General features: G+C 39.3%; 1 protein-coding gene across 9 annotated transcripts in view; it reads right to left on the bottom strand.

Moving 5' to 3' along the window:
* Positions 1 to 11,257, bottom strand: part of PPARA (peroxisome proliferator activated receptor alpha) — a 40,698-nt gene extending 29,441 nt beyond the window's left edge. For 3 of the 9 annotated variants that reach the window (XM_086757884.1, XM_086757953.1, XM_086757937.1), the window contains exons 1-3: positions 11,056 to 11,185; positions 10,610 to 10,813; positions 7,820 to 7,946 (exon numbers count right to left, since the gene is read on the bottom strand). The gene's annotated coding sequence lies outside the window, so the exon portion shown is untranslated. The other 6 variants (XM_086757903.1, XM_086757911.1, XM_086757918.1 and 3 more) reach the window with 6 other exon arrangements.
* Between the last annotated feature and the right edge of the window lie 13,701 nt (positions 11,258 to 24,958).

The raw sequence follows: 24,958 nt of genomic DNA, 5'->3' as shown, positions 1-24,958 counted from the left end.
GTATTGACTGTGCTATTACACAAACCTCTAACTCAGAAGATTTACTTGTTCACGTGCTTGATAAAAAACAAACAAACAAACAAAAAACCCCACAACATACATGACTGTTCTATCCAGAAAGACATCATAACTTTTACAAACAAAGCCATCTAGTAACTCTTACTAACAAATGTGAAATTTTAGACATACTATATTTATGAAAAAAAAAAACTAATTGCAACTAACTTACAGAGTCAAACAAAGACTTTGATACACTTTCTAAAACTCTGATAATATTTCAGCGATCCTTGGGGTTGATGTATATGTATGGATACCTTAAAAAGTGTTCTTACAAACTCTGATATAAGAATCCCTCTGTTTTATATCCACAGACCTTTATGTGTGATAGCAATTCATACATATTGTCGATAATTTCTTATTGGCAGGACTGGCAGTAACACACTGTTCAGAACTTAGAATCCTTGCTGTGTTATAAATAAAAATGCCTGCCTTAAATTTACAGTAAAATGAAGGATAAAAAATAATTAACTAATATTTTGTTCTGAGAGCATATTTATTATTCCCTTATGATTTCAACCTTGCTTACTCTTTGACAGAGGAGCAAAGGAACGTTCCTGTGACATAAATACTTCAACTGAATACAACCTAATCCAAGGCCACATATTATATATAATAATAATACATTCTTGTTCTGCCACATAATTAATATTTCATGGATACCAAGTAGTTTTGAGTTTCTTGACTGATAATGAAATTTTTGAAGTTGTATATAATTTTGTGAGCCTACACAACATGCTAAAAGCTTGAGAGCATTAAGTTGTGACAGTACACAAATTTCAAAGGTAGAATTCATGTCTGTTTTTACTATTACCAGCATTAAAACACTGGGAAAAGGGCAACTTTGATGAGAAGAAATAAAAAAGCTTGAATTTCTATTGATTTGCTCCCAAAGACATACAATTTTCATACCATTGTCACCCCACATTGTCCTATCACGTCTCCCCACTCTTTCCCCTTCTCACTGCGCTTACAGTTCTCCCTCCCCACACGACGTCCCTGAACTACTGACTATGCAAACAGCAAACACGCCGCAGCTGGTTCAGAGCTACATGTTGCAACTGGCTTGCTAGCGCTCCTATGCTGATTGGCAATTGACAAGCCAAACAGAACAGATAATTGTTGAATTCGTATTGCATCATTTCCTCAGTAGTGTCAATAATGTATTTTCCTTTCTTCTTTCCAGTTACCAACTTCCACAAAAATTACAGAACTTTAATGTCTTCGCACTACTCCTCTGCCAAATTTGACAAGATTTGCAGGTCCAAAGTTATGGGGTGAGGGGAAAGGACAGCAGACCATACTGCATATACCTGACTTTCTTAGGTAAGTAGACTAAAAAAAGATGAGAAAACAATCCTGAAAAGTTTTCAGTATAGCAGTTTTGAAGCATAACTCTCTTCCAAGATAGATCTGGACTTCTGCCCCTGCTTTTTTGGGTTTTTGTTTGTTTGTTTTTTTTTTTTTTCCCAGTTTGCTTTCAGTATTTGTTTTATATTTACTAAGGTTTGTAGAACACAGAAACAGTACAACAGGTATATGAAGTTATGTCAGTACTTGGAGTATTCTACAATTTTCCAGGGTCCCTCACTTTGACTCCTAATCGTATATTTCATTAATGAAAAGATAATTGGCTGTCCTTGAAATAGTGGTTAAATATTCACTTTGGCTGAGGATTTCTGACCTGTGGGCAAAAATACTAGTTCTTACAGACAGCTTAATAGCAACATTCTTCCTGAATAGAGAACTATTGTTTTGGAACAATACTTTTTATCTAAAAAGAAAGAAAGGCAAAAAAAAAGGAAAACATATCTTAAATTAAAATTACTTAATGCAAAACATTGAAAGATGCTTTGGGCTTCTTAGCATATTGGTTTAAGACTGTGAAAAGCTTCACTTGAATCTTACCTTCAGCCTCAACCTAGGCCTTGCAATCCCCCCTTTCTAGAACACCTTATCAGACACAAATTCTTCACCTGGCAAACTACCAGATTTTACCACCTTGATCTCATTACGCAAGTCCTGCTCAGAACAATTGAAATAAACCACAACTTTGCATCTGTATCTGTTACTACAATAGCTCTCCTACTTATGACTAGCAGTCCTTTAAAAGGAAAATGAAGCCTTTTAGTTTTCTCTTTTCATTTACAGCTTAAACTTCCACATCTAAGCTCAGTCTATTTGTTTCGGCTTGCGACAGAAGTCCAGTTACTTTGGCATCTGATGCTGCAACTTCTGCTTTAAAGACCAACAACAAAAAATATCTTTCTGCCTGAAGTATACCTTCTTTGCAGTCTCCAGCACACTCCCTATCCCTAAATCTCAGGTTTCAGTTTTGGCTTTGAAGCACGCTCAGCTTCAATATTCTTTCAGCTGTCTTATCCCTCTTTTTCACAAGCCATGTCAACCCATCCTCAAATCACCTCCTTCATCCCCTCGAGTCCTCCAGTCTTCTATCTCTGCCCCTCTAGTACATGCACAGCTGCACTCTTCTCACCATCTGCAACCCCTTGCATGATTCATCACCAAACATAACAGACCATGATTATTCACTATTTGAAAAGCTACAGTGGAATTTACATCTGTTTCTGGAAGAGATTCAATAAGCCTGAATTCGCCTTCTTAGCAGAGAACACCACCACTGTGTATTTTCAGTGGTTTTGTTTCACTAATAAACTTCATTCCCTTGCCCAGACATAATAACAAGACATATTTGATAACCTAAATTCAGCTTAACAGAAGGATCTATATCCTGTAAAACAGAATGACCTTCAGACAAGATATTACAGATTTAGCCCCCTTCTGCCTGCAAGTGTCTTTTTGAAAATCAATGGAGTAATCCCAATGGACTAGTTTTCATACTCTTTTATCCATCAACAAAATCTAATGTCTTCTACAAACAGCACCCGGCATTCTGTAGTTTACTTATTCTTCAGTGTACTACAATTTTACTCATTCTTTCAAAGTATTTTTACAGGCTTTTGTTGCTCAGCTATTACATTTAAATAAATAAATAAATAACTGCTAAAAATAAACCTACTTTGATTTAATTGCATGCCACAACTCAGAGTACCCAGAGTGGAATGCGAAACAAAATTCTTTCACTTTTTGTTGGTGGTGGGTTTTTTAATTAGCAAAAAAGGCTTTCAGTTTTGTTCTGGTAATTTAGAAATTCCTATCTTAAAAAGTTTTTCTTTGTGATAAATGTATCACACAAAACCAAAGTTTACACTGCATTAGCATTGTTGACAAGTCTTGGCAACAGGTATGAATGCCATGAATCTACATTTTTTTGCAAATGGACATCAAGTACTTGTACTTCCAAGCTACTGACACATCAGGTAGAGGATATTCTTAGGACACATGACTTCACAGTTCTAAATCAGGTCACTTGCTACAGTACAGAGATCACAAGCCTCACACTCCTGCATGATCAAAAAATGTCAGAATATAACAAATTATCTTCCTGACATCTAAGCTCTTGGTTCATCCTTCATGTGACATGAAGGCTGTCTACTTACCAGTTTAAGAGCCCCATATTGACAATAGTATCACCATTGCTGCCTGCCTGCCACCCAAATTCTCCTCCCTGCTTCTTTTAACTAAGGAAGCACCTGAATAACAGAAAAGTGGAAGAAAAACAACAGTCCAATGAAACAGACATGATAAGAAAACCTGTTTAAAAAATCATATATGTACTTTCATATACCAGTTTTAATTCACTCTGTAAGGCATTTTAGCTGACTGAATCATACTTTGAAAAAGCAGTTATAGGGACACAGCGCTCACAGCCCTCTGCAGAGCCAAACTGAAGTTGTTGGCTGCAAAATAAAGTTATGCAGTACAGTTAGACAAGCCACTTTAAGTAATATAATAGCTCTCTGACATCAAAAGGACATCCCTTCCGTAGCTCCGTGACATTGTCAGCCCTGCATCTTCCCTCTCCCTTCTTCATTTCCAGCCACGCAGCTCCATCCCGTCTCTCCTAGCTCTCGCACTTGTCTGACCTCTCTGGCCACATCCATAACAGTAAATAAAACAGGGCCAGAGTACAGGCCTGAGCCATGCTGTTAGTATCCTCTCTGACACCACTTTGGCCCATACCAGCTTGGCACTCTCCCAGACAAATGCCCAGGCACGGTTAAGGGGACAGCAGATGTAGAGCAGCAAACCGCTCTCCACTGGCAGTTTGGATGCAACCATGCTGCTTAGGGAGAAAGACTGTTAGGTGTGTGCAATCTTGCCACTTTGTTCTGGGTCCAGGTAACGGTCCCTAGTATATTTTTTTCCCTAGTGTAGACACAGTCTCAGTGAAACAATTCATCTCATTAAGCCAGTAGAAATGTAACACAGGAAAAGCACAGCTAGAGATAGCTGAACAGGCTCCCTAAAGAGCAGCAAAACAGAAGGATAGAAACATACAGATGGTAGCAAAGGAAAGAAGCATGGAGCGGGAGCCTGACTGATCTTTTAACAAGGGTAGCTAGATCAGGCCATGCTGTGTAACCACACTTCTTGCTGTAAGCCTAATATTTGCAGGGCTATCAGGAACAACACAGAGAGGGGACATCCTATTTTTTTTTTGGTCATATTTATGGGTTCATATATGTATATACACACGCACACATGCATAGCACGTAGAAGAGAAATAAAGTGAATGATAGCTGCAAACAGAACAATTCTATGTTCTTAAAGGATAATCACTATTATAAATCCTGTAATAAATCCCATGGAAATGTAATCTTCAAAAAATGCAACTCCTTGTAAATTCAGTTAGAATTACGGCAGCTCAGTCTGCTGAAAATCAAGTGCCCAAAACATACATTTAAGTTGAACATTTGATAGCTGTTTGAACGTATTGGCCTATTTATGTACAGTCTCATCTCTATGGAAGCACAGTACACAGAATGTACAGCTGCTGCTTTTTTCAAAAGCAGTATACTGTGCTGCTTGTTTCTTAGTTAGATATATTCTAAAGTTGCTACCTGATTTGCTTCTAATCAGCCTGGCCTGCTTAACTGCACACAGCAGTCTTTTGTCCTGGGGTGGATAAGAATAAATAAATAAATAAATAAATAAATTTATTTCAGAGGTAAAAAACAGTTCAGATTTCTTATGTGCTCTTCTCCATGGGCATCTATGTGGAATACGAATACACACACTACACTATTTTTAAATTTCACATATACACAGTATAACAACGTAAGTCTACCTCATGCCCACGGAGCAAAATTTCCAACAACAAACTGGTCAGAAACAACCACAGACAGAACATTCTCCTGTTTACATAGCTCTCTTATAGTGAAACTGCATCCATACAGCATCTTACACTGACAATAAACCCACTCAAAACCCCCTCACAAAGCAGCACGCTTACTCCAAACTGAATGTGTACCTACAGGATAAGAAAAACATTTTAAAAGCCACACTTAACCATTTTCAGCTTTGCTGAGTAAACTTCAGTGTCCAATATTCTCTACATACCTACATTGGCTAGTGTTTCAAGTTATTCTTAGGACTCCTAACCTTCATTGAGGATTTAGTTCTAGCCTCCATTAGAAACATAGTTTTTATGCTAGTAACACATAGTTTTTCTAATCTTCCCCTGAAAATTGCTGATAAGCCAACAATATTCATTATGACCTGTGGGTTGCCATTTATTTTATTTTATTTTAACATCAGAGTGGGTGAATTCATTGACTGTTGTAATGTACATACCTATTGTACAGAATGCTGTCAAGCACTGCCTGCTAATAAACCCAGGAGTCTCCAAAGCAGCCTCTTGACACAATACCCACCTTCTCCCTCTTCTTCCCCCTCAAATCCAAATGATTCCTTACTATATTGTTCAGCCTTACTACTTTACGGAAGATTTTCCTCACATGTTGAATAAAGATGTGAGAAGGTTTTCTTTTGTTTAATATAAGCCTGCACCATGACTCCAATGCCGTGTACTTAATAACATTCTTGCTGAAGCAGTAACACTAACAAGAGGCTAGGAAATGTCAACAGTTATTCAAGCCTTCACTTTCAAATAGATTTTGCAAATAGCCAAAAGTTCCTCTTACCAACTGAACACTCACATTCTGGTTTAACTTCAGTATTTTCTTATGTGAATTGTTATATCAATCATTTCCAGTAAATAATTATTTCAAACAAAACAAAACAGGCATGTAGCACTCTTATTTGTGTAACAAAAAAAATGAATGGCAATACAAGCCTATACGCAGATAATAGAACTTGCTCAGACAGCATAACTGTGCTGGATGCGTGGATTCATACAATAAGACAGTAAACCCTGCCTCCAAACCTTAATCATAGGCTGTAGAATAGTTTCAAATGCTACATTTTTTTTGTTAAATCAAAGTAACATTAGGACAGATTGTGGTATCATTTTTCCATGCAAAATATATCAAACTCTAAACTATTCACAACAATAAATGCTCTCAGCTCCAGGACTTTATACAGTCACAGATGAGTAAGAAGTTACTCAACCAGCAGTTAATTTGCGCACCGAACAGCAGCTCTGGTTTCCTTTTGTGTACTTATCAACAAACTGAAAATGGATTAATGAGATACAAAAATATGAAATACAAAAATACTGGACTAACTCACTTTCACATGTATTTCAGCTACCTGGAATCAAATGCCGAAGAATCTTACAACTTTAGTAGCTACTAACTACTCTGAGTTCCTCAAGGCAGACACACTTAAGAACAAGATTCTTTTCCCATTTGGAAAGTTTAAGAGAACAATCTCTTAGTTCATAATTAAAAAAAAAAAAAAAAAGTGATAGTATATTAGCATTTCTAGAAAGGGATACGTAATCAGCCAAATGCTTGCAAATTGATCTTATACTGTTAGTGTTTCCACAAGCATGAGACAACTTGAACTTAAAACAAGAAATTTAGATGAATATAGTACCACTATACTATGCCTATTTGTTAGTTTTCATCTTTCAGTCTGCAAAGTATAATGTTTCTACAGCTTCTCCTTACAGCATTTTAAAACACAGCAAATAACCATACAAACCAGTCATGTAACAACCTAAGCCTAATTCTGGATTAGAACACCAATTAATTGTATTTTATAATTTGTATTAATCTGTGCATGAGAAATCCTTCACTGGACACAGAAATTATACTTCCTAGATACTTAAAAGACACATGCAATGCACTTATAAATAAATATTGTTTCATAAGCAGAAACTATTAGAACTGGTATGAGGAAGTGGAATCAGATTTGGCAACATCTCAATGCCACATGCAATCTGGTCACACAACAATCTGCTCATATCAATTTAATGTTTTTAAAACAAACCAAATATCACACTCTCTTGAGAGATTTTAGTTTTATTTTGAGGATAGTGATGGTTTAGAGCCTGACCTTATCAGATAAGTTCTTTTCCATTCAGTGAATATTTGGCATTCTACGTCAAAAAGTCATTCAATATTTAATTTTACAGACCTGGTCCTGTGAAATGCTGAGCACTCTACTTCTAAAATACTAAGATTTCAGAATTCTACTGGATAACGCTTTTATACAAACTTTTACATAGAGGTCTAACACAGCAATAGATACTGGAACATAAGGAAATTTTACTTACTCTGTTCTCCTGATTGTGCTACTACTTTCCATTAATCTATAATTATGCTGACTATACATTAATCACTCTTTACAAAAATTCTACCTCAAATGTTTTTTCTTCTCTAGTTGTTCAAAAATAATGCCAAGATAGCTCCCAGTCCACAAACGTACTCACCACTTCATGCAGCATCTTGCAAGGCTGAAACAGAAGTTGTTTTCTAGAATCTGTTCCCTTTCCATTTCATGTGCACATTGGTGATAATAAGTGGCTCTTCATTAATAAAAAACTGCTGACATTCTTTCTTAAAAAAAAAAAAAAAATAGAGATTCAACAAAATTTCCCCAAACTTACTATTCTAATTTTATATTGATGTAATGTAATAAAATGCTTTTAAATATTGCTTTATGGTTCTTCAGAAAAAGACCACTGTCATTTCACTTGGACTAAAATTACTTTTTAAATTATTGAGGCCTTTAACACAACACTTAATTTTACAGCAAGACTATGACATGTAGCTAACTAGGCTATATGACGGGTGTAAAGCAGTATCATTCTGATCTTTTTTCTTCACACTATAAAAATTCCAAAGCACTCAACTGGTCTTAACCACTACAGTGAAAACCTTGTGCTATTTTAATTCTCTGTTATAAAGAAAAATACTTTTACTCATAAAGAGCATTCTCAGAAACATCCAAGTCTTCATGTGGACAAACTGTTAAAGTAGTTATGGTTTCTGAGGTGCACACACACACGTCCCAAAAGATATCTCTGCAATTGGCCTTTTAAGTACCATTTACACCCCAAAGGCAGAGATTTTACTTTTATATACTTTATAAGGCCTGTTTAAAAAAAATACAGAAAAAAAAAGCATACATAGCTATAAAAATAAATAATAGTTTGATTAAATTGACTCCCCTGTCTACTCAACTAGAAACCAAACAAATTAAAGATTCAGAGAGATTTTGCAAAAGCAGTTAGATTCAGTTTATGGAATGATAGAATGGTTTGGGTTGGAATGGACCATCTAGTTCCAATCCCAATGCCATGGGCAGGGACATCTTTCACTAGACCAGGTTGCTCAAAGCTCCATCCAACTTGGCCTCGAACACTTCCAGGGATGGGGCATCCACAACTTCTCTGGGCAACCTGTTCCACTGCCTTACCACCCTCACAATAAAGAATTTCTTCCTTACATCTAAATAAATACGTTAAAATTTCAAAGTGCTGTAAGAAAATATGTTTGTATTTTATTATAAAGATGAATTCAACTTAATTTCTTTCCCAAGACAAGTCTGGTGTTCTCTTTTTTTCCTCCTTGCAACAAATATGCCATGTACAAGAGAAACAGAACTCAGAACTCAAATCTCAGCAGGTAAGCTAAAGCAAAGTAAAGAGAAAGAAAGTGCTATTTACGATTTTGAAGTAAGAGCTTCTTCTCAAAAATATTAAGGAAATTTACATTGCCTTCCTTCACTACTTCGGGTTGACAATGAACACTGCAGTCTATTTTCTAGAACAAGATTAATATCCTAGGCCATGTATGCTGCTCTCCTGTAGGATATTATCTTCTCTTATATTTTTATAATGCTCGATACATAAAATACTAAAAGCATAATGGTAGTAAATCACAACTGAAATGCAACCCTTTCCCCATGATTTGAAATTCATAATGCCCTTTAAGAAGGCTACACTATTGAGGGGTAATGTCTTCATTTTCTATACATAAAGAACTACTCAAAAGCAAGTGAGAAAACCACAAGGTTTTCAGGGCATATGGGTTTGTAACAGGTAGCCAAAACTCCCTGTACCACCTGACTGTAGAGGATGACAGTCAATATAAGGCATCGGCAGATTGATAAGAACTTTTTTTTGGACTATGCCAAGTGTTCCTTCCAAACATGGGAAAAGAAAGGGAGCGTGCTGGCTACGCAGTTCTACAAACCTCTGATAAAGTCTGCGCACACTCTCATCCTTCTGAAACACTACATTGCACTACTTAAAATTCAAATAGTTGCCACTGAAAGTAACTAAGAGCCAATGGCTGCTTTATAGCTCATGCCAAATAACAAAGGTTACAATGCTGGTTAGACTTTGAGTAGACTTGTGACCACATCACATGAACCACGACTGCCGTCAGTTTCAGCATGAGACCAGGTAGCCTCAATATTAAGTCAGTGATTCAGAATTTATAAAGGCAACACTTTATAGCTTATCAGTTTTGCTACCTGCAAAGACCACGCAGATTTCAATCCAGTAATCAGTGTTAGATGCCAATAAGAAAGTCTGTTCATGTTCTATAATACAAGCACAGTTCGATCAAAATTTTCCTTCCCAACAAAACTTATGCAACATCCTTATTTGTGCCGCACTGCTAAGACATCCAATGCCACCAAAGTGCCAAACATCGTTATTCCAGATAATCCTGTCTGACGAATCCTGCACTCATACTTCTTCCATCAGAGAGCTTAGGAACAGCTACTCATGTCAGTGAGGTTGCGCTGATCTTAATATGAATACAATGCAATACCTTTTAGCACTCCTTTCCATTACTTTTTGAATGCTAGCTTTTTCACTTGCTTTCCAGAAAGCAAGCGGACAGCCCCGTAGGGAGAATCAAGGACATGTTTTTCTCATCAAACCACAAAAGCAAATACAGGGCGAGCTCCCGCATACCCACTCCTCACTCTAGGAGGATCTAGGACTCTCCTCTGACCAACCGACTGGTAAAAGTACAACCTGCCTGAGGAAGCCAAGCCAATAAAGGTAACTTCCAAGCACGTATTTTCTGCCCAGTGCCCGAGTTCATTTCTCAAACCAGGTTAAGGACAATTCAAATGTGCTGCGTTTAAGAGACATGACAGTCGCAAAGCAGCACCTTACACGACAGGACATTGCCTTCTCTTCTGTTCCCCACCCCCCAGCACCCTGAAGCCTCCCCACAAAGTTTCCAAGACCTCTTTTTACCTACAAACGCCTCAGGTTCCGCCGGGGCCGCTTCTCGTTCGTCCTTTACCCCTCTAACCCGGGGCTGCCGCCCACCGCGGTCCCAGCCGGGCGGGCAGCCGGCGCCAAACCCGAGCGCAGCAGCAGCAGGAACAGCTAAAGCATCTCCCCAGGCCAGCTAACGCCTTCTCCTCGGTCGGGCCACCGCTGGAGTTTCGCAGAGGGCTTCAGAAAGCGGCGAGGAGGCCGATAAATAAATAAATAAAGGGAAAAGAGAAGGGGAGGAGGAGGAAAGAGGACAGGTCATTAACAAAACCGCCACCGCGTTAGCGAGGCGGGGGCGTCACCCCGCCGCCTCCGCCCCCTCCCCGTGCCCCCACACACACCCCCCCCCCCCCCGCTCCCAGAGCCCCAGCCGGGACGCAGGCAGAGAGCGGGGTGGGGGGCAGGCGCCCCTAAGGCAATACCGTGCATTACTGCCGGCCCGCGGGTAGGCGGAGGGGGCCCAGAGGCGCGCCCGTTAATACCTCCCAACCGCCGTCAGCCACGGGCAACGGCAGGGCGGGGGGGAGGAGGAGGAGTAGGAGGAGGAGGAGGGCACAAGTACCCCGCTCCAGCGCCGGACTGACAGGCGGAGTGACAGGTACCGGAAGTGAGGTCGTGGCACACACCTCCCGCAATGGCCGCGCCCGATTGGCCGGGCGGGGAGAGACTTGCGCTGGGCCGGGCGCAGCGCGGGGGCAGGCGCGCGCCTCCGCCCCCCGCCCCTGTTCCTCACCCTCCCTTCCCGCCTCCCCCCGTTTAGGTCCCTACGCGCGCGCCCCGACCGTTCAACGGCGAGGGGCGGGAAAGGAGGCCGGGCCCGCGGGCGAGACTGAGGCGGCGGGGCTTTTCCTCAAGGGCGAATAGAGCCCCGCCGGGCGGAGGGTCGAGGCGGCTGCCCCGGGGAGGCAAAAGTCTGCGCTCACCTCCTCTCGCCCGCTCGGGCCAGGCTGCGGAGGGCGAGCGGCCGTGGCCCGGCCCTGAGGGGAGCTGCCGGGGAGCCGCGGGGACGGGGGCGCGGGGGCTTCTCCTTGAGCTCGGCCGGCTGAGGAAAGCCTTCTGGTGTGGAGAAAGTTATCGCGAGTCACGCCTGTAAAGCAAAGCCGAAATCCTGAGTAAAACCCAGCAAATGCCTGAACAAGGCTTTGTAACGGACTTCGGCTTCCCGAGGCTCTTAAATCTTGGAAAAGTAACCAGAAGCATAAATGCAGCAGTTTTAAAAAGGGGGTCAGCTTCGCCCTCCCCACCCCTTCCTTCGATTTCTGCTGTTCAGTTGCTTAATATATATTACATTTCTTGATGATCCTCACTATTGTGGTCATTACTGTACAAAAAAAAAAAAAAAATCACTAGCGGTTTTAAATCATACACTTGCATTTTCACTTTCATGCTCTCGCTCCATCTGAAGGGAAAAAAAACCCCCAAAACCCAGCACTTCATTACTGACCTGTGTAGTCAATAACACAGGTGCCAGGAGGAGAAACCACCATGACCTATTTCAGATGTTGTTTTACATGTACCGAGGACAAGCACATGTGCAGCTTCTGCTTATTTTTACTCAATGGAAACACAGTTGCGGCAGTTCAGAAAATAGAAACACAGGCCCAGAAGGGAAGGAAGGAGAGCGCTGTCCTGGAGGCTCGGCCCCTACTGCAGCGAGTCCAGTGTTTATCTCCATGGATTTCTCAACTTTTGAGTTAAGGACACGGACCTGGACGCCAGAGCACTTCATACAAGAGTAACAGTAAAAGTAGAGGCTGAAAAACCACCAGAAAGTATGCCTCAATGTGAACAGCAGTCAGTATGAACAGCAGAAAACCAGCTAGTGAAAGCCCTCACATTTACAGTAATTTAAGGCTTTTTCAGACTATTTCAAGCCAATTCTGGTCACGGCCCAATTTCTCAATCAGTAGTACTGCTCCGAGGTCTGTCCCAAGCCAGGCCGACACCCAGTACTGCAAGACTCAGCTGATTTACAAAGTTAATTCCCAATTTTGACACCTACATATTTCCCCACAGCCTGTGTGTAACAGAGCTCATCTGATAACACGGATCAGAGACTATTTCCATAAAAGATGTTATCTAAGCAGACGAGCTTTTCATTCAGTTTGGTTTTTAAAAATTCTTTCTTTTTTTAACCCTAATATATACTCAAACGAAATAAAATTCTATGCAGTTACAAATATATATTGGTTTTCTTTGGGTGTGTGATCACCTCTTAAATCTGTTTCCCCTCTTGCTTGGCAAGGAAGCTGCGGAGAGTGAGGGCACTTGTGTTTGAGTTTCCATATTGAACTTTCAGACTGGATTTAGGAAGTCTGTTTGCACGCGCACTTGTATTCCCATTCCCCAAGGTGACATTGTATAAGCACTTGCAGTACAATTCTCAAAAGTAAGATCTCGGTATGGTTGCAGGCTTTTGCCTTGGGAATTCACATATTTTGAGGGATTCACCACATTAGGGCTTTGCTGTTGCCAGTGAGAAGCATACCAGACTCTCTAGGCTTTATTATTAGCTGTTGATCTTGGCTAACTTTTCTGAGGGGCAAATAGATGTCTCATACATTTTGTCCTGATTCACACTCTTAATGCTGTCCCAAAGGCAATAAAACCACAAAATATTTATTGGAATGTAAAACAAGTCGTGGACTATTTCCTGTTTATGAGCTGTGGGCTCCCCATCCCATACTTGCTGATAACCAAACTCATAGCAACCTCCGACTACAGCATGGTCAGCGAAGAGGACCGCGTTATCCCGGACATGGAGAAGAGCTCTCTTAATCCCTGTTTTGTAAGTATTTTCTTCTAAAGAAGCTGCATACGTTTTGTCCATAAAAATGGCTGGTGTTGCAGAAGGCAATCTGTAGTGAAGGAGAAAAACGTATTCCACATTTAAAACATTTACCCAGGAGACGATACTGATTCCTTTTGTATCAAAAGCACTTTTGAAGTGTAGATTACTGACTGGATTGTGTAAATTTGTATCACAGTTCAAATCTTAATAACATGCTAAATATCATAAACAGCCTTTAACTATTTAAATATGCAACCATTTAGAAAGCAGAAATTTGATTATTTACTAGGCTTTTAGCTGGAATAAGCTTTAATTAGTTTTATATTCTATTAATATGCAATAACCATATTAGTATTGCCTAACAGCTTGACAGTTGTGAAACAAGCAGCCAGACTTGTGCAGTCATTGATTTTCTATCTTTCCAGTAGCCGGCTGGCTTTGGCAGAGGTCTCCACGGTCATGCACAGCATTTCTGCCACAAAATGTTTTCATTTGCAAAACAAAAACGCCTTTCAGTTTATTTTAAGGCCAGATATGGAGTCGCTCATAACAATTCTGTGGAAGCAGAGACTCATTCAGAAGTTTGGGAAATGGACTATACTAGGAAAAGTTGGCAGCACCTTCGCCACCTCCTCTAACTATGGGTAAAACACAAGAAGTGGTCTGACCCCATACTCAAATATTTGCTGTGGTTTCTCTTGCTGATCTGATGATAAAGAATTTAAGAGACAATGTGCCTCGGTTTTGCTGGGTCATCATGAAAGACTTTCCTGACAAGTCAATATAATAAGTAAAATAGAGCCTTCCCATTTAGGTATTTATTTGAATGGGAATTGCAGACACCAAGCATTGTAGTCAACATTTTTTATAAGCTGACATAGCACACGTACGGTTCTGTTTCTCTTTGTGTGATTTCTGCAGTTTTACTGAAATAACATGTACTAAATTAAAATTATTTTAATATTATTGAATTACTCTTCTTAAAAGCACAGAAGTGGCTGGACCATCACAGACAAAAAATTTTATGAACAGAGGTCACTAGAAAACTATTTGAGTGTAATTTAAGACTTCTTGTGTATAATTTTGTGCATACTGAATCCTGCCCATTTGTGCCTGGTCAAAATAAGTGAAAGTCGAAAGTCCCATGTGATAATGAACAAGAGATGGTTACATATGACTTATTTAAGTTAATATGTGTGTTACATGCATACACAGTATGTACATTATTGTTAAAAGAGTAGTTGTCTCTCACCAAATCAACTCCCTTAAAAAAACCCCAACAAACAAGCAAACTAGTGAAATAGAGGAGACCTGTGAGATTTATCTCTCCTGACATTTCTTTATGAAGCTCTGTCCCAGCATAGCAGGCTTGTTATGGAAATGTTCATGCTACTTTGCTTTGTTGTTGTTTTTAGGGCAGGTTGGTCTTGAGCCTTGGTTGTTTTTAGATGCACGTCTCTCTGCTGGGTTAGAACAAAGCTCTGAGACTAAAGATGATAAATGAAAACATTTTAAGATAAATCACATGAAGCTCATCTGCCTCATTTTAATACGACAGGTTTGGGATGGAACCAGGATGCAAGTTACAGCTTTACACAAGTCTAATGTTTCACAAAACTATTGAGACATTGGATATTTAAAAAAAAATCTAAGCTGAGATTTTGTTTCCCAACAAACTCAGCAATTAAACTTGTTACTTATATTTAATTTTCGTTAGAGATGTTTTCCATGCCATCCCATCAATGTAAGGTATGAACTCAGTCATTCAAATAATTTCTATATAAATTCTATAATTTCCATATTTGAAATTTGCTCATTACTCTTACTTACTAGTGAAATAATTCATTATTCATCACAGTGTCAAGATCAAGCATTCCAGATGGCCGTAGAGCTCTTAGTCAAAAAGACTAAGAACAGTTGCATGTAAGATTATGGTGCTTTAAACTTATCAATTACCCCTTCTTATCCCAGAATGTTCTTAACGGCCCCCCATTATTAATGTCAGTCTGTTTCATTTCCCTATTTTAATAAAAAAAGTTATTATTTAAAGAAAAACTATTTGCAGTGAGCAAGCACCTTTCTTACAGTAATGCTGGATGCACACATTGAGGGGGAAAACAGCACCTCCCCAAGCTTTCTCTGAGGGGAATCCCACACTTGAGCCTTCTGCGGGATGTGAAGGAACCATTGGGGAAATTACCAACTTGAAAAAAAATTATGAGAATAGGCAATTGCTCTTAAAATGCAGCTGTGCTCTTCTTTTCCAAATCCCCCTCCCTTCTCACCAAATTGTTTCTTCCTTCATTGTAAGATTCCTTTTCTGTACGTTTCTTTTTGTACTAGACACTGTATTACCAGCTTTAGCAGAATTTAACAGATTTTTTTTTATTATTTTGTTGTCTCTGAGAACTGCTAAAAAATCAGACTTAGTATAATATGATTATACAGTTTTAGAAAACACATCACTGCTTGGTATCTTGAACTAGGGACAGGTTTTATTATTCTGTCACTGGGGTTTTTTGCTCCTCCCTTCATGCACATGGTACTTGCCATGATGTGTCACTGAAGGGGTAAGTTTCCTCCCGTATGTAAGGTTTTTTCCTATTATTCTTCTATTCTATAGATATACTCAATTTAATTAATTCTTAATTTAATTGCTTTATGCATTTTAATTCATCGATTCCTGTATTTCTGTTGAAACACTATTTCCACTGAAATACTAATTCTACTGAACACTCTTTGAACATTTCCTATTTCAAAGAAAGAGTTTCTTTACTTATCCAGGCTTCTCGCTTCTTCTTACTTTTGCTCTGTTGGCTCAATGAAGTTTTTGTTGCCCCTTTTTCCCCAATCTCAGTTTCACATTCAGTGTTTTATCTGTCTCACTGAGATTCTCGTCTTGGGCCACATCTTTGAAATCTTTCCCTGTCATCACCACCACAACTGTGATTCATATCTTATTCATTAGTTAGCTATTGCAACATTTGCTGGCCTCCATTCTCCCCCTCTCCAGCTAAAGCTATCTTTTACGGTCCCTCTCAAGTCTCTACTATTTACGTCAACTCCGTACCCCTCTCTGACGTCTACTTCCAATTTCCAGCCCTTCTTTCCTGTAATAGTCTGTGCTCTCTCTGCTGTCCTTTAATAATCATGCAGAAAATCTACCCTTTCCCTGAAGAGCTTGTATATTAGCACGATATACTAGAACAAAAAAAAAACAAGCAACAATATATGGTGGAACATGTTTCTTGATGCAATTATTAGCAACGTTTGCTTGATTGTCTTTAAAAGGTGTCCTCCTATTTAGTTCTGCAGCATGTATGCACTTCTTTGCAAGCCTAGATTAGCTTACACGGGAATTGGTATTTTCTCCCAGCGTACTTCGATCAATACTTATTTACTCTTGTCTAGCTTTATTTGTAGCCTTAATCTAAGCTTCACTAATTTCTGCACCTTTGCTCGTGTTTTATGCAGATTTCAAGAAGGAATTACCATGTAAATGTCAGCTTGCCGTGATCTTATCTCTTTGTAAATAATTCAGTCCAAGTGCAGAAAAGAAAACTGAAGTTGGAACTTAGTTTGCCTCTATACTGAGTATGTACACTTCAGACCAAGTGCTTCATGCACCAAAGATGTAAGCACATTTATTTAGCGAGTAGATGTGGTGATTTTAAAAGTTATGTTATTGGCAGAGCACCCAAGGAGAGTTAGCATGAATCATGCACATGTATATTTGTTTTGGTGCAAAGTCCAGTGGCTTTTGAAGGTAAGTTTAAAGCTAAGCTGTTGTGTTTTTTGTTCACTGAGGCAATTAAAGGGAAAGTACAGGTTGCATGCTGCTTTCAGAGTGGGAGCACGTGGAGAGCAGGCAGGATATGCACCATGCAGCACTGGCACTTTGTGTCCACTCCAGTGCATTTTCCAGAGCTCAGCTAATCACAGTTTTGCAGTTCTCCAAGATCCTTAATGCAAGCATTTTCTTTGCCTGCTTGCTTGTACTACCGCAAATGCAGTTTTAGAAAGCCTCTAATATTTTTTTTTTTCCCCTGGAGAAAGGGCAAGTATTTGTCTCGTACTATCAAGTAAAAATTTCAAGTTTGGGTTGTAGGGTGTGTAAATCTGAGACTTACTCAAAGCAATTAGCTGAGTAACTATTCAGCTTAAATTGTTTTCATACCCGGTTTCCAGGCCATGACTAACACTCACTGTGCTACACCCAGTCTTTTCCAGCATTCACAACTGATATATTGAGCGTACACTTGAACTGCCTTTCATGAAGAACAGTAATATATTTCATTTCTGGGCTCTTTGCTCAATCATTGCATATCTACAAGTCAGATTTTTAAACAAAAGTAGCACACATCCTGTTGCTCTGATGCTTTTCAGGTGCCCATTTTTCCTTCCTACTTTGTCCATCCACATTCACATTCAAGTATTTCCCCCCGTTCTTTTAGACTGGTCAGCTTTTTTTTGTGTGTGTGAACTGCTCATAAGTAACTCCTACCTAGATTTTTTTAAAGCAAGACTGTACTTCTAGAATTGTTTAAAGTGTTTAATAAAACAATTTGCAAAAAAAAAAAAAGACATTAAATAACACAGAAAGCAAATGAGAGGGAGGTCAGATGAGATTTGAAAACACATGCAGATTTACTGGACTGTAAGATATATTAACAAGTTTGCTAGAAATTGAGGAAAGGCTCATGTCAGCCGGTAGAACAAAGACCACAGTTTTCTGATCCTGTTGCCTCAGAAACATCCCAACACCCAGGGGATGTTTTGTCCTGATGCAATACTGCACCACCCCTCAGTTTTCCCAACTCCAGCTCTTTGCCGGGCCATGCTGTGAACCAGATCAGGGGGCCTGTTCCATTGAAAGATAATAAGAAAGAGCAGCAGGAAATAAAAATTATTTCCTGATCTAATTCACGGCACACTCCTCAAGTCCTGGAGAGGTGGTGTGCTGAGATGAAGGAGTGCTAGCTGAATTCCTTCCATATGCATTACTTCTGAAATCCACCTGGCATCAAACCACAGTCAAGCCTGACCAAAGAAACAGAGATGATGACTGCAGTAGGTAATCTGAGGGATAAGGAAAGAGAGTAAAGGGCTTATTTTATTTAGAAGGCAGCTACAGGGAATCCTGGAAAAGGAGGTGGTTTTCAACTGGATAATGAGGAGCGAAGCCAGAGATGTCTGTAGGACTGGAGCAGCAGCAAGTCCTGGTTGTTTGGACATGAGGAATGTAAGCAGCAGCAGGAGCTGTAACACTGAAAGCCTTCTGAGCTTGGAGAACCGGGCAAGGATGTTATTTCAGCAACACGAAAGCATAAACTACTAACACTGTACTTATCCAAACTGTAAAGAACAATTTTAAATAAGAAGAGGTTTCGGAGCTGTGTTTAGCTGGAAGATCTGTGTGGGAGATGGGTGGATACCTTTGGACTTTGTTAATAATTAAGTGGAAGACTGTGTTAAAGCCTATGGAATGGATAGCATGGTAGTAAAAATACGCTGTGACTCACTGAAGTTGGAGGTTAGCAAACAGGCAGAAGTAAACAGAATCGCACATGACAGATCCTTGTGCAGCGAGGCCTGTCTCTCTTTGGTGAAACTGTGCCTGAAATGCTCCATTCGCTTCTAGAACCCTCATGGATACAATCTGATACTGAACCTACAAGAAAAAATAAAAATTGTTTTATTCAGAGCTCGATGCAAATCCAGCACGTTTTCCAAAGCTTTCCTATAACATTTTCAATACTCAGTGTATTTTCCAAACAGTTTTTTTTTTCTCATAATGATCCCTGAGCTAATATCTTGCCAGATAAAAAAAAAAAACAAACACCAAACAGTAAGAAACCTTCTTTTCTCAGATCATTTCATTCACTCCAAATGAAGTGAGAGCCAGAATAAAAATCTGGTTATATGCTTTAAAAAAGGCAACAGCAAGGTCTTCTATAAACAGCAGGCCTTTGAATTCTGCTTTTCTGCATAGTAGTGTCATCAGATGTTTAGCTTCTAACTGAGTTATTTTAAAGGGCTTCCCTTATTTTCTGAAACAAATGTTATTAACTTTTGCATATATTACTATAATTGTCTTCCTCTCTCCCTTTTAACCTTCTGTTGATAGCTTGAGGTACATTTGGCTCTAGAAACTGGCAGGCAAAATTCATAACATTTGAACACAAAGCAGCAAATACTACAAAGCTGGTCTCCTGCCAGCTGCCTACTTCTCAGGGTTCGCATACACTTGTCTGGATTCCCTGTTTTGACAGCCATAGCTGGAGACCCCAAAGGTTCCCAAGCCACTGGGAAATGCCAAAGATAGACAAGCAAACGCACCAGGTGGATCACCGATCCAGAAGAAGCTAAGTACAAGAAGCATTGTACGAGAGTGTTTAATTAGAGGTATATCATATGCATGCATTTTGAGTCGTGTTACCTGATTCCAGTTTCTTTGATTACCTAATTCATCTGTGTGCAACTCTGCAAATATTTGCTAAAGAACACAAAATATTTGCTGTTTACCCTGGGGTTCAGCCTTACAAACGTTTGTTTAATGTCCAGGCTGGGATTTTCAAATGTGTCTGATAGCTCAGTATACCTCAAATTTATTTCTGTTTAATCTGGAAAGAAAAAAAAAATCTTGTCTGTCTACCTACCCTATATGTCTCATCTTAAAATGTTTATATTCTGGGAGTTTACCTGTTGAAGCTATGTAAAAGATAAAGTGCCCTGTCACTCTCCCACATGTCAGCAGGTTTGTCATCACACATGCACGCGCGCACACACACACACACACACACACACACACACACTCTCAAGCCTTTAGTGCAACATACATAGAGGGAGCTACTTGTGCCACTGAAAAAATGGGGTGATGGGAAGGCACTGTTATGTTATTATGGGGTAAATGAGGCTAGATTAACCAAGGGTGTGAGTCTGCTGACATCACCTAATTACTTGGTAGTAGAACTACAAGTGCTGTCTGTCCACTTCAGATTTTACAGTTAGATTAACTATTACATATCACTGTGCTCTAAGACGAGTGCTTTGGTGTAAGTAAAAACAAACCCAAGGCTTTTTTCTTTTTTTTTTTGACCCAGTGAAGCTCTAATTACAACACACAGTAAAAATGCATCCTTTTTCTTATCGAGGATAATGCCATAGCTTAATTTTAGAATTGGAAACTGAGTCAGGAAGAAATCCTCAAACTGAGGTGTCACAGGCTAGAGAACTATTTTATGGTGTTCTGGCAGCAGAGTAGTCTTTTGGGATACTGTTGATGTAGTCGCTCAGCAATGCTGAAAAGGAGAAAATCCCATGTCCTCCTCCTACCCCTTACTTCAGGCATGGGCTCCACCATTCACCTTCTTTGGGCTTTGGTACTTTTCAAACCCCTTAGTGAGTCAAGATTTGACTCACTAACCTGCCAAACAGACTGGATAGTTTTCTGTAGGTTAGAGAGTTGACTCGACTCAGCCGGGAGCCACCAAACACTAGAGCAGGCAGGAGGGCGAGGAAAGGACCTCAGCAGGGGGCAGGAGGAAGCGAGATCTTTCCCCTTGCAGCCGTAAAGTATTACATCAGTTCAGCTGTTTGTTAAATCACACCTTGCGAGAAGGTGGTAAAGGCCACTTACTTTGGATATTTAAAAGTAGATCAAGGAGTGGTTGAAATCACTATTGGGTTGTTTGGTGGGACCCATAGCACCAGTATTATTCCAGTTCTTCCTCTTTTATTCCCCAGTGTCTTTAAACCCCTTGACTGGGGCAATGTCCTTCTTAACAAGTACCCACTGTCCTTTCCTGTCCTCTTTATATCAGTCCTTAAAGCCCTATTTCTTTTGCAAACTCTTTTTTTTTTAAAAAAAAAAAAGTGTAAACTTCTCATTGACTGCTATCAAGAAAATTATGCTAGAATTCTTGCTCCTGTTTACCTCAGTATAGAGTTCTTTGGGGCAAAATCTTATAATTTCACCGAATTTTGTACAGTGTTCTTTGCCTATACATAGCTAAAGATCCTAAGACAGTTTAACAACTTTCATTTGCTTTTAGAGAAACGACAAAGACTCAAATTAGTCATTATCACTACCAATTCCATAAACTATATATGGGAAAATATGTATTATTAAGTAAATAAAGGTGAGCTATAAATTTAAAAAAAATCAGAGTGGAATACTGGAACTAAAATGTACTTAACCCACACCCAATTAATATCAGATTAAAAAGAAAATATTACTATGATGCTGATTTTTAAAAAATGCTGAAATTCCTAGAAGAGCCTGGTTGGAACAACTAACCCTTTTTCATTATTTTTTTTCTGTTTCTAGCTCTTACATTGTTTTTTTTTCACTCCAGAAACAGAAACTTTACAGCTGGTATACATATTACACTAATGATGCTTTGATTTAGAAATATACCTACAGATGTTAAATTAATCTAGTCAGATTTTAGTTACCTTTGAGACCTAGCTACAGTGTTTTCTTCTGGAAGGTATTCACATGTTATGCCCGAAAGTCAGGCTGTCTTTGTACAAATTATGTTTGATTTAATGTTTTTCTCAGGTACGCACTCATGTCTGTGAATTTGAAAGATGCGTACTGCACTACCAGAGAATGTACTTGAAATTAGTTTTAGATTTGGTTGCTAATCTGGTGGCCCGGCTTTTCTCTTCCGTAAACAATATTAAGTAGTGTCCAATGGGCGCAAGTCCAGCAAGGCTGTTCACTAAATAGCTTCCAGGCAGAGTTACTCCATAGCGAAGGGACAAACTCTACATTAAAAGAGAAGGTTGATAATACAAACGTGAAAATCTATACTGAATGCTTCTTGCAATATATATCTGTTTGCAGCTTTCTGAATTCGGATAGCTGAACTGGATACCGTTCCAGTGAGAAACAACAGACTGTACCCAGAGCAGCCTGTACCTGATATGAGGTTTCTGATAAGCTCCTGGATACCAAAAAGATTATTGAGCAAATGTGTTTGATATAGTAGACTACTATTTTATATTGTTTTTCCATTCATGATCACAAGTCATCATAGGCCTTATAAAAATCAGGTAATTCAATTCTAAGGCTTTGTTGCTCCAGCAGAATTAAAACTTACTTTAAAAAATATTCATGTGCCTCAGGAAAAAAACATCTTTATTCGCTGGATTAATCACTTGGAGCAATGTGCTAAATACACTGAGCCATTCTTTTTGTGGAACACGAGGCTCAAGCCTTCGTTCTTGGCAGCCGTGTCCTTCATGCCATGCATACTGTAACCCACCGTTGTTATTTTTTATTCATCATGGGAAAGTGGAGTGCTTCACAGCAAGTAAAGGGATAGCTCCTCCCGGAGGAGCTTATGCTACAGCAGGAGATAACACCCAGGAAGAGCAGGAGTACACAGGGGTCACAATAAAAGTCATGATGAAAGCTTGACATGGCACGTGTGTTTTGTTAACGCCACTTTGGACTTAGCTTGCCTCATCAATTTTTATGGGTGGTATTCAGATTGAGGGTCAGAAGTGGGAAGCTGGTATAAGAAAAAGGAAAAAAAAATGTACTGCTGAGATATAACAGATGCAGAGACATCATGGAGGAAAAAAACGGAGACCTTCAAATTGTACTTTTGACAATGACAGTGAAGAACTTTCAGTGGAGCCTACAGGCAAGACAGCTATTGACACTTCTGCCTTTTGGTTTCTATTTGTACCATGGAACATGTCCGTCTCATACCCTGTGAGCGCTGGAGCAAAATGACTAGGGTTTATCTCCTTCTTCAGGGGTTCTGTGAGGTAAAAGTGTTGTGATTATTTTTGCCTTGCCAGATTCACTGGTGTAGGAGAGAGACAAAACCAGAAAGTTATTTTAAAAACCCCAGCAAACAGCAAAATTACATTCTTGTCTTCCTCTCATATCTTTACCAAAAAGTATGAGTGGTCAACACAACAAAACTACAGCTTATGAGACAGCTGATGGGAAGTCAGTTCTCATGCAGATCACGTAACAAAGACAAAGTTATAATTCCTCTCTCAGGGCTAACGTATATGAATGCATATCTTTTATGTATATATTCACCTTTAACTGACATGCCTCCAAAAACTGTGCCAGAACTTATAGAGAGATGAAGGCAGAAGTGGAGAACACACTGCTTTATACAATCCTTTCTAGCATTAAATGGATTTTAAAAGCATTGTTTTTCAGAAAAAAAAAATTAATAATGACTATCTACGGTGGCTTAACTTTACGAAGTGCAATCATCTAGTGTTAACAAGTTATTCTTCCTATTTGCCAACATGCACAGAAACCACAGAAACCTCATACTCAGAAGAGTATCATCAGTGCATAGTCATCATCATCAAATCTTTTTTAAAAATTCAGCCCTGCAGAAAAGAGCAGAGCTTGCTGAGAATGCTGACAGGTCGTACTCACAAGTTGTTCAAGCCATTCCTCTAAACATTATTCAAAGTGAGTTTAGCTACTGCAGGTTTTACAAGGATTGCATGTATAGAATAATTAAAAACAGAAAACAAATAACCTTTTGTGTTTACCTCAGGAGACACACATCCTCAGACGCCACATGAGATGGTACTGAAGCCCGAACGAGTCCATAAGCACATCTTTTTCAGCCCTACAGCACAAATGGAAATTACATCTGTAGCACACCGAAAGAAACCATATTGTAACATACTGCCGTACGCACATTGCCGTACTCTCCACAGCACCTAGCAGCTGCACAGAACAGGAGCTATGAATGTTCTGTTAACTAGGATATATAGCTTCTCTTTACCTGATATTCACCGGGCTTTACCTTCTGCTGCTTTTCAGAAACTCACAACTTCTAGGTATGCCTCTTTCCAGTTGAATTTGTCGTGCTTATCTGGCACATTGACTGGGTTTAACTGCCATGTAATGACTGCAATTTTTTCATCTTTTTTTTTTTTTTTTTTTTTTTTCTGTATTATTACAAAGCAAGTTTTCCTTGTCCTGGTGCCATCAATGAGGTGGCTTTTTGCCAGGTTCATAGTACAGAAAGAAAAGTGACTTTCTCTTCCTTACTGCTCTTCTGCTTGGATACAGAGATCTTGGTACTGTTAAGAAACAAATGTTTTCCATGAGGATAAGCATTTCTTGCTATAACAGTTCAGCATATACCAAGGTGCTTCTGAAGCTAGGAAAATTTACTATTAAAAAAAAATTTAAAACCATACACAGTAGATATTGTAGAGATTTCAGGCTTGATGACAAATTAGTGGGAGTTTGATATAAGAGGTGGTATTTTAGAATGACTTTTTAACATTCAACATATTTACATTACTTTTCTGCAAGCACCATCTGCACAAAATGAAGATGAGTGCCTACCTACTGATATTATATTCAGATTCGTTGGAAAGCACACCATGACTTTCAGATTTAATAAAACCTGTTTTCTCTTGTTTAAAAATATTTCTCCTTGCATTTGTCTTACAGCATTACAAGAACATAAATAGGTGATTTCCCTTAGACTAGTATTTTTTTAGTCCCACTGAAATTTTATCTCTATGAA

This window comes from Chlamydotis macqueenii, chromosome 1, assembly GCF_036417535.1.
Source record: "Chlamydotis macqueenii isolate bChlMac1 chromosome 1, bChlMac1.mat, whole genome shotgun sequence".
NCBI lineage: Eukaryota > Metazoa > Chordata > Aves > Otidiformes > Otididae > Chlamydotis > Chlamydotis macqueenii.
The sequence above is the reverse complement of the archived record's forward strand: the minus strand, read 5'-3'. Positions and strand labels throughout refer to the sequence as shown.